This window comes from Sciurus vulgaris, assembly GCF_902686455.1.
Source record: "Sciurus vulgaris genome assembly, chromosome: 5".
In the NCBI taxonomy this organism is placed as follows: Eukaryota; Metazoa; Chordata; class Mammalia; order Rodentia; family Sciuridae; genus Sciurus; species Sciurus vulgaris.
This window is the reverse complement of record NC_136465.1, coordinates 66,872,766-66,891,116: the sequence shown is the minus strand read 5'-3', so window position 1 is coordinate 66,891,116 and position 18,351 is coordinate 66,872,766. Positions and strand designations below refer to the sequence as shown.

At 39.7% G+C, this 18,351-nt stretch overlaps 1 protein-coding gene across 2 annotated transcripts in view; it reads right to left on the bottom strand.

The window, feature by feature from the left end:
• Window positions 1–10,456: 10,456 nt before the first annotated feature.
• The window catches only part of LOC306661375 (uncharacterized protein), a 44,043-nt gene continuing 36,148 nt past the window's right edge, over window positions 10,457–18,351 (bottom strand). The window contains exons 8-9 of one of the 2 annotated variants that reach the window (XM_079140352.1): window positions 17,106–17,215; window positions 10,457–10,689 (exon numbers count right to left, since the gene is read on the bottom strand). The gene's annotated coding sequence lies outside the window, so the exon portion shown is untranslated. The remainder of the gene's footprint in view (window positions 10,690–17,105; window positions 17,216–18,351) is intronic. The other variant, XR_013763861.1, reaches the window with a different exon arrangement.

Here is an 18,351-nt window from a genome sequence, read left to right as displayed (position 1 = left end):
TAGTTGATCCCATAAGAGTGGCTATTTCAGACTCTAGTCTTCTTTTAACCCAATACAGAAACCATGTGTTTCTTTCTTTCTTTCTTTTTTAGTTGTAGGTGGACATCTTTATTTTTATTTATTTATTTTTACATGGTGCTGTGCATCGAACCCAGTGGCTCACACATGCTAAGCGAGTGCTCTACCACTGAGCCATAACCCCAGCCCGTGTGTTGCTATTTTACATTGCCAAATCCTTACTGACCCACAATGATAAATTCCTCTTAGTCTTATAGTCCTACTTGCAAAAAATAATTTCTTTTAAGACTTGCAAAACAAGACAAAACAATAACAACAAAACAAGGAATATTAAAAGGCAAAAGTTACTCTATTAGCATGTGCTCTTCCTGGAAAACAGTCTTAGACCAAAACTTGAGTGAAAGTATTGGGGGAGTGTAACCCCATGGAATTAGGGAGAGTGAAAACTGGGAAAGAATAGAAAACCAGTATATAGTTGTATTCTCACATTGGTCATTTAGGAAATACACTCTATCACTTTAGAAACTTCTTAGGAGGCATGTGGAATGGCTTCAGAATTTCCCCCTTGAGGCAAGGAAAGACTTGTTCCTGCATGTCAAGGTTTGCTTCCATGAGGCACTGAATCCCCCTGCACTGCTAAGGTGTCTCTGTATGAGTGATGAGGGGGTTTTGTCCACTACCTTCGTCTCTGATTTCTGGGGCAGAACACAAGAATCATGCCCAGGAAAAGTTGGTTGTTGAACTGGGAGTGTATCTCAGTGGTAGAGCACTTGCCTAGCATGCTTGAGGTCCTGGGTTCAATCCCCAGTAAATAAAAACAAACAAACAAACAAAAAAACAATTGGTTGTCTTAGTAGTAGCTGGAGTAATAGTAGGCCAATTAATAATTTAAAAATATTATAGAGATCATTGTAAGAGGTCAATGATAGAAGGGAATTATCTTGGCTGAGGCAATAGGACATCATGACTTAGATAAAACTGGATTTGTAATATTAATAGCATTCTATATAATACTTACTTAACTGTAACATATGTTTCTTATATATTACCATTTAAGTAATTCCCCCTTTCCTTACTAGCAGGAAGACTAAAATCACATAAAATAAAAGAAAATAAGCCTGGCAAGAATAGTCTTTTCCACAAAGGTACTGGGAAAGCTGAATATTCACATGTAAAAGAATGAAGTTGGATCCATACTTTGCAGCATGTACAAAAATTAACTCAAATGATCAAAGACCTAAGCATAAGAGCTAAAACTAAAGAACTCTCAAAGAAAACATAGAGGGAAAATTTTCATGGCATTGGATTAGTTAATAATTTCTTGTATATGACACCAAAATTACAAGCAACAAAAGGAAAAACAGATACACTTGACTTCATGAAAATTAAAAACGTTTGTACATACACACAAAACAACACTGTCAAATGGGCTGGGGTTGTAGCTCAGAGGTGGAACACTTGCCTTGAACGTGTGATATGCTGGGTTCAATCCTTACTACCACATAAAAATAAAATAAAATAAAGGTATTGTGTCCATCTACAACTAAAAATATATTAAAAACACTATCAACTGAGTAAAAAGACAGCCCATCAAGTAGGAGAAAATATTGCAAGTCATATAAGGGACTTGTAAATTCTGTAAATTTCTTTACAGAATCTGTAAAGAAATTCTACCACTTAACAGAGTAACCCCAGCCAACTGCTAACCTGAAATAACTTCTCAAAGCATTATCACTATCAGACTGTGTAACTATAGATGCTCCCTTTGATAACACTGGTGAGAACTACCTCTTTGGTAATTTGAACCTGATTCAAAAATAGGCATAGGACTTGAATAGAAATTTCTCTAAAGAAGATATACAGATGGCCAACAAACATAAAAAGATGTACCACATCACTAGTCATTGGGACAAATTAAAATCACAATGAATTATCACTTCAGACCCATAAGGGTAGCAATAATCAAAGAAATAAAAAATAACAAATATGGTGAAGATATAGAGAAACGATAATCTTTATGCATTGCTAGTAGGAATATAAAATGGTGCAGCTGCTATGGAAAACATTTCAGTAGTTCCTCAGAAAGTTAAACCTAGAATTACCACATGATTCAGCAATTTCACTTCTAGGTGTATACCCCAAATAATTGAAAGCAGAGATTCAAACAGATACCTATATACCAATGTTCAGAGTAACATTCACAATAGCCACAAGTTGGAAACAATCCAAGTGTCTATCAATGGATAGATAGATAAATGGATAAGTGGTTGAATAAATTAAATGTGGTATATGCATACCATGAAATATTGTTCAGTCTTGAAAAGGACTAGGCATAGTGGCACATGCCTGTAATCACAGCTGCTAGGAAGAATGAGGCAGGAGGATTGCAAATTCAAGGCCAGCCTGGGCAACTTGATAAGACCCTATCCCCAAGCAAAATTTGAAAAGGGTGGGGGATGTAGCTCACTTGCCTAGAATGTATGAGGCCCTGGGTTCAATTCCTACTACAAAAACCAAAAACAAAAAAACAAAAAAACAAAAACAAAAAAAAAAAAAGAAAAGAAAGAAATTCTGCTATATGCTATAATGTGGATGAACCTTGAAAACATGCTAAGTGAAATAAATCAGACACAAAGGGGCAAATATTGTATTATTCTATTTATCTGAGGTAGAATAGGCAAATTCAGAGAGATAAAAAGGAGATTAAAGGTTACCAGGGCCTGGAGTGTTACTATTTAATAGGTACAGTTTCTAGTTGGGGTCATGAAAAAATTTTGTAAATAGCTAATTGTGATGGTTTTGCAACATTGTGAATGTGTTTAATGCCACTGAATGAACACTAAAATATTGTTAAAGTGGTAACTGTTGTTATAAATATTTGACCACAATGAAAAAATAACACTGAAAACAACAACAAAAACTAGAGAAAAAACAATACTAAAATTACTTCAAAGGGATCCCCTTTAGCAACATCTAAGGCAACCTATACCATTTTAAATTTATAGGGCAATTGTTTTTTGAGGGGGTGCTCTGAAAAAGGGGATCAGGTGAATTGAATTTATGAGCCAGACAGGTAGTTCTCACCTGTGCATCAACTAGAGCCTCTATGGCTACAGTGCTCGGTGGAGACATTGTTTTGAGAAAAGTAGTCTCAGAGTGGCAGTTGGCTGGGTTTGAAATAAAACCCCACTGAAGTTTAAGTTTCCTCTTGATTGTTTGGCTCTTCTTTCATTGTCCTGAGCCAAGGTCATGGCCAGAGCACCACCTGGAACCCAAGGAATCAAGAGAGACTGATCCACTATCACAGAGCCTCCTCAGCTCCTATCCCTGGCTGCTAGAATCCTCTGGCTGATACCTGCCTATTGTTCCTTCTGTCATCTTCACTTCTCAAACCTCAGTCTTTGAACCCTTCTAGGCATTTTTTTTCCCTCTAGAGTTGCTGAATGGGGCTTCAAGAACTGTTTTTCTGGTTCTTCCTGTTTAACACCTGCTATTACAATTGCCCTCTTAGAGTCAAAACAAATGGTTTTTCCTTCCAGTTTCCTCTAGCTGTGACACATAACCAACTCCAACTGATGAGCAAACACTTTTCCTGCTGCCTTCAGATTGTGCCTTTGTAGGACCCAAGTAGTGCCTGTCCCCCGCAGCCACTGCAGAGTAGCACTGTGGCAGGCACTCCTGCATTTAACATTATTTCCCTAAGAACTTGCAGCTCCCCTCCCCTCACTTTTCCTCCCTTCCCAGGTCTTGCTAAGTTGTCTAGACTGGCCTTGAACTCTAGTCCTCCTGTCTTAGCTTCCCATGTAGCTGAGATTCTGACTTACTCTTCCATGGTTCTTCAAGGCTTTATCTTTCTCTGGTCACAAACTTTGGGGAAAAATTAGCCTCTGTCCTTCCTAAGCTTACACTGAGCAGAATTTTGGATCTTCTATCATCTTCAGAGTTGCACACACCGGAACAAGTTTGATAAATGTTAAGTGTTCCCCAAGCTTCTGTGTTTGCATTTTTAAACTATGGCAAAAAACACATAACATAAAATTTACCATCTTATGAAGCTCAGTTTTAGAATGATTACTTAAAATGTGCAATATCCAGCAGTGCAAAAAGTAAAAAAAAAATCCTAATCATTTTTTTCTTTTCTTTTTTCTCTTTCTCTCCCCCGCCCCCGCTCTTTTCTCTCTCTTATACTGGAAATTGAATCCAGGAGTGCTTGGCCACTGAGCCACATCCCCAATCTTTTTTTCTTTTTTTCCTTTTTGGTACTGGGGTTTGAACCCAGGGGCGCTTAACGTCTGAACTACATCCCCAGTCGTTTTCATTTTTTATTTTGAGACAGGGTCTCACAAAGTTGCTCAGGGTCTTGCTAAATTGCTGAGGCTGGTCTTGAACTTGCCATCTTCCTGCCTCAGCCTCCCAAGCTGCTAGTTTACAGGTATGTGCTACTGCCACTACACGCAGCTCATCTTAATCATTTTAAGTATGTAGTTCAGGACTGTGAAATACATTTACTCTGTGTGCAACTAATCTCCAGAATTCTTTTCATTTTGCAAAACATAAGCTCTAAACATTAAATAATAACTCCCCTTTCTCCTGTCTCCCCTGCTCCTTGCAACCACCATTCTACTTTTTTTCTCTATGAATTTGGTTACTCCAAGCACCTCGTGTAAGTGGAATCTTACAACATTGGTCTTTTTGTGACTGTCTTAGTCCACTTAGCATAATGTCCTCAGGTTTCACCAAGTTGTGGCATACATCAGAATGTTCTTGCCTTTGAAGGTTGATTAATACCTCATTTGTGCATATACTATCTTTTGTTTAGTCATGCATCCATCATTTGGGTTGGACATTTGGGTTTCTTCCACTTTTTGGCTATTGTGAATAATGCTGCTATGAATCTAGATATACAAATATTGCTTGGAGACCCTGCTTTCAATTATTTTGGGCATATACCCAGAAGTGGAATTACTGGTCCACATGTAATTATATTTTTAACTTTTAGAGCATTTGCTATGTTGTTAACCAGAGTTTGTTTGTTTGTTGAACTGGGGATTGTGCCCAGAGGCACTCTACTACTAAGCCACATCCCCCAGCCCTTCTGTTTTGTTATAAGAAAGGGTCTCAATAAATTGCCGAGGCTGGCCTTGAATTTGGGATTTTCCTGCCTCATCCTCTCAAATCGCTGGGATTATGCACATGGGCCACCACACCCTGCAGTTACACAAATGTTTTAGAGAGCTTAGTGGAGCTGCAGCAGTGGGTGGTCCAGTGCCTGATCTCCATGGTTGCCTGTGTCTGTTCCACAGGTCCACTGGAGGCAGCCATTCTGCAAAGTTGGAACTGGCTCTGAGCCCCAAGGTACTGTAGCTGTGCAATGAGAGTGGAGGTCACAGTGTCCCTCCAGGCAGCAAGATACATTTTCTCAGGGCCATGGTGAGCTCTTGTTTAGAGGATCTGAGCCCCCTGCAAAGGTTGGTCCACATGGTGCCTCCAAGGAGCTGACTGGGCTGGTCCATGCTCTGGCCATCGAGGCTCCAGCACCTGCCCAGTAGGACACCAGCCCCCTGTGCCTAAGTGGGAGCCAGAAAACTAGAGAAACTCTCAACCCCAAGAAAGAATGAGGATCAGCTGAGTGCAGTGTGGTGTTGTACACCCTATAATCCTAGTGGCTTTGGAGGCTAAAATGGTAGGATTGCAAGTTCAAGGCCAGCATTAGCAATTTAGGGAGGCCCTAAGCAATTTAGTGATATTCTGTCTCAAACTAAAAAACAAAAAGGACTGGGGATGTGGCTCAGTGGTAAAGTGCCCTTGAATTCAATCCCCAGCAAGCCGGCCCCCAAAATGAAGATCCAAATGGGCTGGATGAAAAGAAACAGTGAACACCTACCTCGATACCATGAGTTTTAAGAGCAAGGACTTCTGAGCCCCCATTGTGCTGGCAGGTACATATTCTTGGGAGAGAGCCTCTCATGGCAGGTCAGACTTAACCCTACAGAACATTTACTACTACTCTTGCCTGGATTATTTAGGAAGGGCTGGCTAGTTGTTCTATGTTAAATTGTGACTAAGGAATTGAACCAGTCATGAGGAGTTGAAAACAATCCTGTGCATTAAAAGAAAAATTACCATTAAAAAAATGTTTCAAAGGAAAACAAAAATCAGCTGGAAAAGCAGGATTAAAGTGATATAAGATGATAAGTCTGGTATCATGAATAGTTTTTCTTTTTTTTCAGTTTTCTTTTTCTTTTCCTTTCCATTCCTTTCTTTTCTTTTTTCATAACCCCCTCCCCACCTACCTTTCTATGCACCTCTTTCCTTTCATCCTAGCTTGTAAAGACTGTACTCTTTCGGGTGTCCTAGGCCTATGTGGTAGTCTCAAGTTGGGCTCTCAAGGAAAGGAACTCTGAGACAGACTTGTGTATGGAATGTTTATTAAGGAGTCCCTCAGGACCATAACTGAAGAAGGAAGGGGAGGAAGCAGTTTGAGTAGAGGGAGGAGCATGCAGCCCTAAAGGCAGCCTTAGCCAACCCCATGGGGAGCTCTGGAATGAAAAATGGCTCAAGTTATCCCACGTATGACTGAAACAGCAATCATTATACCTCCTGCCTTTATTGGTAATTGAATATGTGCTGCCTTGGGAAGGACCTGACCTTGGGTCAGGGGGTCATCCATCTACAGCTAAGAATCCCTGAAGCATTCAGCCACATTCCCACAAATGTGGCTGGGGCCACGAGTCCATCCTTAACGCCAGGTTTAGGTGGCGTATCACCATATCCACTGCAGCAGTTTTTGGGAAAACCTGTTAAGGGAAAGCTTTGGTAGGACAGAAGATCATGGGCCACAGGCACTAGGGAAAATGTGGCAGGGCTAGTACAAAGTTTGTAATTCACTGTGCATAAGAGGACCCAGGAGTGGTAGCTAGTAGCACAGATTCTAGAGTCAGACAGCTGGGATTTGAATCCTCGTTTTGCTACTTCCTTACTGGGTGGCCTTGGTCAAGTTACTTAACCTCCCTGTGCTTTCTTTATGAATCCATAGTAGAATCTACCTCATAGGACTGTTACAAAAATTAAATGACTTAATATTTATAAAGTGTTCAGGACTGTGTGAGTGTCATGCACATAGTATGCTTCCTAATGAAAAATATAGAGATTTTTATGAAGGCTCTGAATGCAAATAAGGTTTTTAGAATTTGTGAAAGCAGCGGGAAACCCAAAGGAAGTTGAAGGGTTCAGATACTTAGGTGTAAACTGAACAATGCAAACAAGCAAGGTAGCACTAGGGGATAAGAAATGAGAATCAGAGAAAATAATAAAAATGACGGGAAAAGATGTTCAATTGAACATTAAAATCAAAGAGCAACAAATGAAACAAGTTGAGAACATTGTTAGGTCTGAATTTGGGCGACTGTATATGACTAAGAGCGGAGCAACTGAGGCAAAGGGCAGCGCGCCACACTGCGACCAAAGGGGCAGGAAAACTCCACTGACCCTTACCTCCACCTGTCACTCAGCAGGACCCCCGCTCATTCTGGCCTATAAAGACCTTGGGCAGCCAGGGCCATGTGCGATTTTCTAGGGGCTCCCTACCCTGACCTGTACCCCCCGGGGGCTGGGAATTTCGTTCCAGAGCCAAATTCCAATAAAGCTTTCTGTCGATTTTATTTGGCCACTAGCCATGCCCCCGAGCTTACAAACATGACTGAGAAGTTGATTCTCTGAATATTCTGAATACTTAAAGGCTCCAACTTGAAGCAAAATTTCTTCACGTTCCCACTCCTTTGTCCCATTATATGTCACTTTCCTCCTGCCCACTATTCAAGCCAGGAAGACCAACTAGAGACCCTAGAGACCAACTGCCAGGAATTGTCATTATAGGCACGTTTCAAATGCAAATATAGTACTCTCTATTAATAGAATGTAAATGTTGCCATGAAGCCGTCAAGATGAGACTGGATCAATACACCAAGAATGTGCATAAGCACATTATTCCATCAAGTGGTGGCTGAAGACAAAGAGAATGTGCTGCAAGAGAAAACAAGAGCATCCAAACCCGTAAGCATACTATTCAGAAAACACACTCTCCCGTCCTCTTTCACAGTGGGGCATCAGGTGTCCCAAGGGAAAAAAGAATAGTTGACAGGAATGTAATGGAACTGTCAAAAACACAAACTGCAGACCCTGATGATGTACACAAACATCACATTTTTCAATAACATAAAACGAAGAAAAATTAGACTGTTTCTGTCCACTTAACTGACAATGATCTTTAGTTGTTCTGACTGAATGAAAAGTCTTGCCACTCTCCAATCCATGTGAGCAGGACTTCTCCCCTAAACATTTTAGCTGTGGTATGCTTACACTGAAGACTGTAGGATTCCGCAGCACTTATCCCACCCAAATCTGTTGAGGATAGGGTTCTTTTTGTTCTAAGGTCAAGGCCATTTATTTGCATTCTCAGTGTGTGTGTGGTTCTGGGTTGTATTGAATTTGGGACTCCTCTGCTGGTTTCCCAGCATAACAGGACATCCTTGAAAGGTGGCTATGCTTCTGAAAAATCACAGGACTAGAGGAGAAGAGCAAGAACTGAAGAGCAAGTTCAGAGTCCCATTTTTAGCTGCTATGCCAACAACGGGAGTATTATTCTCATCCTTCCATTAGAAGAATCCATTGTTCTCTGGTTACAACAAGAGTGAGCTAAACAGCAGCTGGGAGGCCCTGGCTCTCCCTCTGCTAGTCCTGAGCAATGAATGTGAGAATGGGCATTATTAGCACAGAGGGTCTGACAATTCTGGAAGGACGGCATTGATGAAGATGGGAACATTGGATGCACTTTTTAAAAATAAAATATTATCTGCTGGGATAGTAAGAGAAAGCTGAACTGTTAAAATAAGAACTATTACTAGTAATTTCCTGTATTTTGGCATATGAAATAACTAGAGAAACAACATGGTTTTGCATATAGTTTATAGATGATTAATGTAGTTGCTAAGTCTTTGAGTCAGTTTTCAAGATTTTCTCCCTTTTTTTCACATTTTGATTTTTGTGGTTCTTTTCTGTGCTTTACACTCTCAGATTCCCTTTAATATATGATTCTCATGTTTCATAGTGCTTATTTTCTATGAGGTTACTATGAATACTGAAATATTGCTCCTGGGGGCAATACCTGGGAGTCTTAGGTCACAATATTTTCATCAACCAGTTATGTGTATTTCTGTTTAAATGTATATTATTAGAGATAAACTGTTGATTTTTTAACAATGAATTTATGGACAACAGCACTATAAATCATGCCTAAATGAAGCTTATTTAACACACTTTTTTCTCTGTTAGGCACATCACAGTCTTGTACTTAGAAATGCTAGACAGTTCTTCAGTACCGCAATGGAGGGGACCCTTTTTTTTTTTTTTTTTTTTTTTTTTCAGTGCAAAGAATCGAATCCAGGACCATGTGCATGCTAGGCAAGTGCTCTACCACAGAGCCACATCCCTCAGCCCTGGGGACCATTTTCAATAGTGTAATTGTACCGGTCGTAGCTTAGTGGTACAGATGCTTAGCATGCATGAGGCCCTGATTTCAATCACCAGCAGTAAGAAAAACAAAGAACAAAAGAACTACAACACACCAGGCGTGGTTGTGCATCCCTGTAATCCCAGAAGCTCCAGGCTGAGACAGGAAGCTCAAAAGTTCAAGGTCAGCCTTAGCAACCTAGGGAAGCTAAGCTTCAGCAATTTAGTAAGCAACTTAGTTGTCCTAAGCAACTTGTCTCAAAATAAAAACCAAAAAGGGCTGGGGATGTAGCCCAGTGGTAAAGTACCTCTGGATTAAATCTCCAGAAACCCCCCACCAAAAAAGAAGAGCTAAAACAAAAAACAACATAATCACCAAGAAAAATCATCAAAAAATGAAGAACATAGCACTAAATATTCTGTACATTGGAAGGACCTTTTTAATGATGTAACAAGTTTGTCTGAGTTCACCTGAGAATGTGTATTGCTGTGTTTTTGGAGAGTCAATTATTTTTACTTCGTGTTTATGTCCATGAATGTCTGCAAAAGCCCTGTGAGAATTGATTTTGGGATCACAAATAAAATTTAAGGAGTAGGCAAATTCACAAATACAGAATCTGGGAATAATGAGGATCATCTGTAACTTAACTCATTTGGCAATGCAAATATTTTGTGGGTGAAATCTTGCAATGGAACCAGAGATCAAGAAAACATGATCAGCTCTCAGAGAGAAAATTCTATTCTAAGGGTACTTTGGGATGTATTAAGCCTTCATATACAAAGATGACACTGCCACATTGTCATGAGCAGTAAGAGAGGAATCAAATTTGGTTCCGACAAGTGGATTTTATTTATGCAATGCACACTCAACGTTCCAAATAATAGCAAGTCACAAATACATTGAAGATTCACTCCCTTGTTCACCTAGAGTCCAATCCTCATGGACTTACTGAATGCAATGTCTCTTAGCTAATAAGTCAGTCAACAAGACTGAGGGGATTCTTCTCAGCCGTAGCCTCTCTCAGCTCCTCGGATGTCTTTGGATGTCCTTGGGTGTCCAGTAAGCCGGAGGCTGGGTGGCAGTCGTCGCTGCGGGAGAGGTGATCAGTCGTCTGGACTCGGTGACAATGGTCGATCAGCAATCAGTGATGGAGTAGACAGCAGCTGGGGCAGTCAAGAGACAGAGCAACGTGGAGTCCTCTGGTCACTGTGCTGCTGACAGTTTGCTCCAAAAGTCCAGGGGTTTAAGTAGTGATTTCCAGCCCAGTCATGCTCTGGTCTTCATTGATAAAGACCAGAACATGAGTATACTAGGAACCGCCACTCAAATCATAGATAAAAGTTCATATCAGCATTGTTCAGGAGTGTCATCCTGCCACACAGCAAGTTTGTAACCAGGTGCTTTTATTTTAGTTTTACAAGTCCAGGCAAATACCAAATACAGCTTATTATTACTACATAACTCACAACTATAGCAATTCCTATTATTTCCTTGTCTCATTACACACATTCCCCAGTCCACTGTCATTAGAACATGTGCTGGGAAAAGTATTAGCTCTAAGTGAGTTGTTCTCAAGCTCTGGTCCTGCTGGACCCACAGCATCAGAATCACCTTCTCAGAAATGCCAGTTTCCTGGACTGTATACTCAAGGTTAAGAACAGGAGCTCAAAGCCATCCAACTACCTATTCCCTCTTGTTAATGGTCTGCAAGAGACATGATTTATTGTCCTTTGATGTGGACAGATCTGGGCTTGAGAAGAAGCCCAGAAGAATTCCACTTCTGTTGGACTGATGGTGGATGCCTGTAATCCCAGTGACTTGGGAGACAGAGGCAGCAGGATCACAAGTTCAAGGCCAGCCTTAGCAACTTAGCAAAGCCCTCAGCAACTTAGTGAGAGACTGTCTCATATTCTCTCCCTCTGTCTCTCTTTCTCTCTCTCTGTACTGGGGATTGAATCCAGAGTCACTTTACTACTGAGCTATATCCCCAACCCTTTCTTCTTCTTTTTTAAAATTTTTATTTTGAGACAGGGTTTTGCTAAGTTGGTCTGGAACTTGTAATCCTCTTGCCTCAGCCTCCCAAGTTGCTGGGATCAGAGTTGTGCGCCACCACACCTTGCTCTAAAAATCCCTTTCAGCTGGCTTGCTAGGGGTCTTAAAGACTTTATTTGAAAATAGGTATCAGGCTACTGCCAACCATGACTCCAACTGCCTCCAGGTATAGCTGAGAGACAATGTAGGTCTCAATTTGTCAGCCTTTTATCTTGAGCCATGCTGTAACTAAAATGAAAATAGAGCTTAGCAAGTTGTGTTCAAAGATTGGAATTTTCCATATTGAAAGAATTTTTTCCTTCAAAATTGCCCATTTTGGTTCCTGCTATGGTTTGGATATGGTTTGTATGTGTTCCCAAAGTTTCATGTGTTAGGGGCATGGTCCTCACTGTCATAGAGTTGAAGTGATGGGAACTTTTAAAAGTGGGGCCTTAAGTAAACTGGGGGGGCATACTCTTGAAAGGAATTGTGTTTCTCTGACTTCTGGTCTTACAAAGTGATCTCTCATTCTACACTCCTGCCATTTGTGGTGCATGCACTTGAATGTCCTGAACTGTGAGCAAAATGAACTTCTTTACTTTATAAAGTTATCCTGCTTCAGGTATTTCATTGTAGTAATGGAAAACTGACTGATACAGTTTCTCTATAGGACTAATTCATCTTTGGCTATGTGTAGTAAGCCTATCTTCTATCTAAACTCTGCTGGAATCATCTTGTAGACCTGCTGTGCTGCCAATGTATAACCTGCTTTATTTCAATCTCTACTCCTTTCTCCTGAGCACTAGCAATGACCAATAGATTAACCAACATTTAAAAAGAGAAAGAGAAACTTATACTCTTGGAATTTTAATGATAAACCCAAAGGGATTTTAATGGTTAAAAAAGTTACCCTATTCTAAGATAGAAAAATTCAGATTTCAAGACACCTCACTAGCCTTCCCTAGACTTCCTCTTACTCCATTCCATCTTAATTTTTTGTTTATTTATACTTCAGCTTTGACTCTGCTTCAGTTAGACAAACTGATGGTCATTTCCTTCCCCATGCAATTTCCTTCTCTGAAAAATAGAACTGAAGAAAGCTGAGACCTGGAAAAGAGAAATAATTTACCTAAATCATATTTTAGCCCAGTTATCTTTCTCTAGCATCCCCACTCCTAAGTCATTATCATAGGCCCTTCTAATGAACCAAACCTGGTCTTTTACTTTCCACCAAATCCTGAAACATTTCAAGTCTCTCTTAAAGATTCATCTTTAAGAAACCAGATCCAGCTGATCAATTGCCCCATTTATTCCAAGATCCTCTTTCTCTCCAGGCATAGGGTTATAGAAATTTTTGACTTAGAGGACCATCTTGTTTTTAATGTGATGAGTTTAAGATCTCTAAGTTAGTCAAGGGACAGAGCCAAGTCTAGAACCTAAGTCTTTGAGTCCTTAGCTCAAGATTCTTTCTACTCCTTGGAAATTACTATTTGTGCTTCTTTTCACTATATTCTCATATGTCTTCATAAGATCCATCCTTCTAATTTTTTAAATCTCTACCACCACCATCACCACCACCACCGTCATCATCACCATCCCTTTATCTTCTTCACACAGTTTTGAGTAATGTGCTTTATAACCTTTACTGATTGCTTGGCTCCTTAAAAAATTTTTTTTGAGATAGAGGTCTCACTGTGTTGACCAGGCTGGTCTCAAACATGTAATCCTCCTGCCTCAGCCTCCTGAGTAGCTGAACTCTTTTTCTTTATATCTCAAATGATTGGGCTGGGGAGATAGCTCAGTAGGTAGAGTGCTTGCCTTGCAAGCACAAGGCCCTGGGTTCAATCCCCAGTACCCCCCCCCCCCAAAAAAAAAAAAATTCAAATGATTGCTGTTTTATCACTTTGTGTGTGTCCATCATACTCAAGCCTCAGGAGGCCAGAGTTGGTACAATGGAAGAAGCATAGCTATTGACAAAGGAAATCCAAAGCTTTATATCTGAAATGTCAAATATTAAAATACAACTTACTGAACTGAAAGAATAGGAAAGCTGAGGACCACGCTGATCATAATATCAGGAAATGTGACCCCACTCTTGCCTAATAGAAGTCATAGGAACCCATGAGTATGAAGATTCTGAATTCAGATGGGCCTGTCAATTGCTGATAGGGTACCATGCTGACCTTGGCTGTCATACACATGACAGTAATGAACTCCTGACTCTAACTAGCCCAATATCACTGTTCTGTGGCAGCCCCACTACTTGTCCTGTAGGGACTAAAATGGTGAAGTGATATAAAGCATGGGCCTAATGGTCATATTGATGAAGTTGAGAGAACAAAGCAGAACTTCAGAAAAGTAGAGATGAGAGGCAGTAATCTTGGGTCCAGACTCCCACCCCACCTCTTTGTGTGGTCTATACCAAACCCCTTCTCCTCTGCTCATACTTGAACCAGTTGAATGTGTTTCTTTTGCAACCAAGAAGTCTTGACCAAAGCCCTCATTTTCTCCATGAAGCTGAAAGATGAACCATGGTTGTCAAGTACTCAAAAGACTTCGTTTCTTCTCTGTCGTAGACGGTGCTTGTCAATCTGTGATCTTCTGTGAAGCAGATCTCACAGTCACAGTTAGTTATCTTGGTTCCATCCTCTGCCCAGGCAAACACAGCAACCATCCCCAATCTTTAGCCTTCACTAACTTCATTTCCTCTCAGTCACTTCCTTCAGAAAAACCTAGGGGAGGCTTATTTGGTTGGGGACAGAAACAAGCTCAACGCTTTGTTAATGTGAATCTAACTGGACTTTTGCTTTTTGACTTTATCCTACCTGTTGGGAGGAAGAAGGGTTATTGGTCCAGCTTTAGTCACTAGCACCCCACCTTCATGATTTTTGACATTTTCACATATACCTATATTAATATTTTCTTAATTTAAAAAATGGACTTTTAAAAAATCTTCAGCTATGACCTTCGTGAATGAATCCACTATGGGTCTGCTATACATGTTGTATTTTTTCTAATATACATTAAAATGCAAATCTATTACAATTAAAACAATTTTTTTTACTACTTTATCTTAAGAAACATTAATATAGTGTGCGTTTTAGGACTAGACAGACCTGGTTCAGGTCTTATCTCTGCCTCATAATACTTGTATGTCTTTGGATGAGCAACTTTCTCTGGACTCCAATTTATGGCTCAGTGGTACAGCGTTTCCCTAGCATGCATAAGGCCCAGAGTTTGACCCACAGGCCCACAAAATAAACAAACTCCAATATTGCCATAAGTAGGTATTCCTAAGAATTAGGGTGAGGGTTAGATGGGATAAATTTATGTATTTACTTATTTAATTTTTTTTTTTAAGAGGCAATCTGGCTATGTTGCCCAGGCTATGTTGCCTCAAACTGTTGAACTCAGGTGATCCTCCTGCCTCAGTCTCCAAGTACCTGGGACTGAGGCATAAGGCACCACACCTAGCTTTTTTAATTTTTAAAAAAATAAGTTTAAATGTAGTGAGTTTCCACTGCTTAGCACAAGACCCAGCACACAGTAAGGCCTCAAGGGATGTTAAGGATTATTGTCAATAATGTACCGTCAGCTCCACTTTGTTTATTCCTCTTTATTTCCTTTTTTCCCTTCTCAATCTGTTTGAAACTGACACAAACATGAAATGGGTTTGTTTACTGAAGTATATGAAATGTGTACAAACCCCTTCAGCATCAAGATCTAGGTGAGGAGCAATCTCTAGTTTCAGGTTTGTAGTATCTAATGATGTGGCTTATCATCCCATTGATGAGACAATGAGATAATGGCAGTTTGTTTCTATATAGTTCCCAAAGTGTGCAGAATCCTTGTGGACATTATATAATGTCTCAAGTAGATGTGGATGGACAAGTGCAATGTCCTCATTTTTCTGATGGGGAACCAACGACATTCTACATGGCTCCTGGTTCACAGGCCAAGATATTGCCTTAGAACATTCCCATGTTGACCTGGAAGGTGTTAATGGAAGTGAGCAAAAGAGTATTCTGTGCACAAATACATTTGTGGACACCGAAGTTTTAAAAGTTAAAACATTTCTTTTCTGCAGGACTTATCAATCTTTAATAAAAATGATATACATTATGATTCTTCAACAGAGAGAAAACATAAATCATTTTCAAAATATGTTAAGTATACCTACTTAGGAATTATTTTTTGGGAAGGGGGCAGGTACTGGGAATTGAACCTAGGTGTGCTTAACAAGTGAGCCACATTCCCAGCCCTTTATATTTTTTGAGACAGGGTCTCACTAAATTGCTCAGGTGGGCCTTGAACTTGCAATCTTCTGGCCTTAGCCTCTCAAGTCACTAGGATTACAGTGTGCGCCATCATGCCCAGTCATACTTAGGAATTCTTAAGATAGGAATTCTTAAGATCCTCAGAACACTGGTTTGGGAAGCAGGACCTTCGCTGATTATATTGGCATGAATTCTACTCCTCCGACTCCCTTCTGTTATAAAAGCAAACTGCTCTTCCTTGCTAAATCCAAACCAAAAAGTATCTGAAATAATGCTGCCCCCAGATCACCTAGTCCTAACCCAAAAATTAAGATTTCATTCCTGTATTGCTTATTTGCCACACACCTGGGGAATAGATTTCTTCCATAGCTCATCTTTGATCACCTGTTTGCTGATATATAATATTTCAACTCTCTTTTTGGTTCTTCACTTCTTTAGTTAATTTGCAATTTTCCTTTTCTTAAAATTTTGAGAACTTTATATAACATGACAAAATAATCGCTTCTAATTTAGTAAATATTGACAGAAAAAAAAATGTATATATACCTTATCCAGAAAGGAAGACAAATCCTATAGGCTGAAAGACAATAATACTTCTAAAGTGGTTCTTACAAATGGAATCAACCAGTTCTTGAAACAGTCTATTTTTCAGTTTTGAAGTGATTCCTTTATGTTTTTTGTTTTGTTTTGTTTTGTTTTGATTTTTTATTTTTTTTGTGGAGCTGGGGATCAAACCCAAAAGCCTTAAGTGTATTAGGAAAGGAATCTACCATTGATCAATATGCCCAGTTCGCCTTCGTTTTTAGTTTATAGATGAAGTGTATTATGAGTCCTTGAAATTATCTTGACTGTTTCTTATTTGGGTGTTTTTAGTTTTTGGGTTTGTTTGTTTGTTTTGGTACTGGGGATTGAACTCAAGGGTGCTTTACCACTGAGTCACATTCACAGCCCTTTTAATTTTTTATTTGGAGGTTGGAAATAGGGTCTTGCTAAGTTGCTTAAAGTCTCACTAAGTTGCTGAGGCTGGCCTTGAATTTACAATCCTCTTGCCTCAGTCTCTTGAGCTGCTGGGATTACAGGCATGCACCACTGCACCTGTCCCTCATTTGGATGTTAATATTAAACACTGTGTGGGAACAAAAGAAAGTGATAAGGATTGGAAGCATCTGCTTTACAAATATTAAGTAGATCCTAAAATACATACCCACTGGGAGAACTCCTGTATTATACCACAGTGGGAGATCAGGACTAATCCCAGGTTATAGACTCACCTTGGTTATATCAGACTTAGAAAGGAGACATGTTAAGGACTGAGAAATTTTCTCCTGCAGATGAGGCTTCCTAGTTAGAGGAGGAATGAAGCACAGTCAATGTGAAGAAACTGAAAAGGCAACAGTAAAGGAGGACTTATGCTTTGTTCATTTTTGCTTTCTGAAAAGAATTGAGATAGCTTGAAAGAAAAACATGCATATTATAAAGTTAGAACCAGATTTTTATTTTGTTTGCAGTACTATGGATTGAACAAGGACCTCCTGCATGCGAGGTAAGCACTCTATCACTGAGTAACACCTCCAGCCCTTTTTATTTTACTTTCAGACAGGGTCCCCCAAGTTGCCTAGGCTGGCCTCCAACTTTCAATTCTCCTGCCTCAGCCTCTCCAATAGCTGGCATTACAAGCATGAGTTGCCTTGCTGAGCCTTTTAGATTATTATCTATTTCTGAATCATGCCCCATGTCAACTGTAGATCTTTTGGGACTCCTTTGTACATTGTCCTTACTTCAGGACCTAGCTGATGAAGCATTGATGATTGCTATAGCAAAAGAAAAAAGAACACAGCAAATTGTGCAAATGGTTCTTAAACCTTTTGCCTGGAAGTAACACTTCACTCATATTTTGTTGGCCAAGATAAATCATCAGGTCATACTTCATTTTAAAGGAAATAAGGATGTAGAAGATCCATAAGAATTTTACGTAGACACAATAACTATCAGAATCCCATGGCCCCAAACTATTTCCCTTGCCACACAGAGGCTGCCCTGTCATGAATGTGATGCATATTTAGACCCTATTATATATTTTTACTATAAGTACAGTATTTTATATGAACATTATAGTTTTAGTTTATGTATTTTATAAAATATTTGTGAATGCCATCATACTTTTATGTTTTACGTGTGTGTGTGTGTGTGTGTGTGTGTGTATTACTGGGGATTGAACCTGCGAACTTGGACTTGCTAGGCAATCGTCTACAATCCCCAACCCTTTAAAAATTTTTTTTGTTTGTTTGTTTTAAGACAGGGTCTTGCTATGTTTCCCAGGTTGGCCTTGAACTTGTGATTCTCCTGCTTCAGTCTCCCAAGTAGCTAAGATTACAAGTGTACACCCTACAATGTTTTAAACTTTTTAATTAACATTTTACATTTAGGATTTATCTATGCTGAATCATAGACATCTGGTTCATTTACTTAATTCCACACTATAAATACACTGTTGTTTCCAATTTTTATCATTACTGT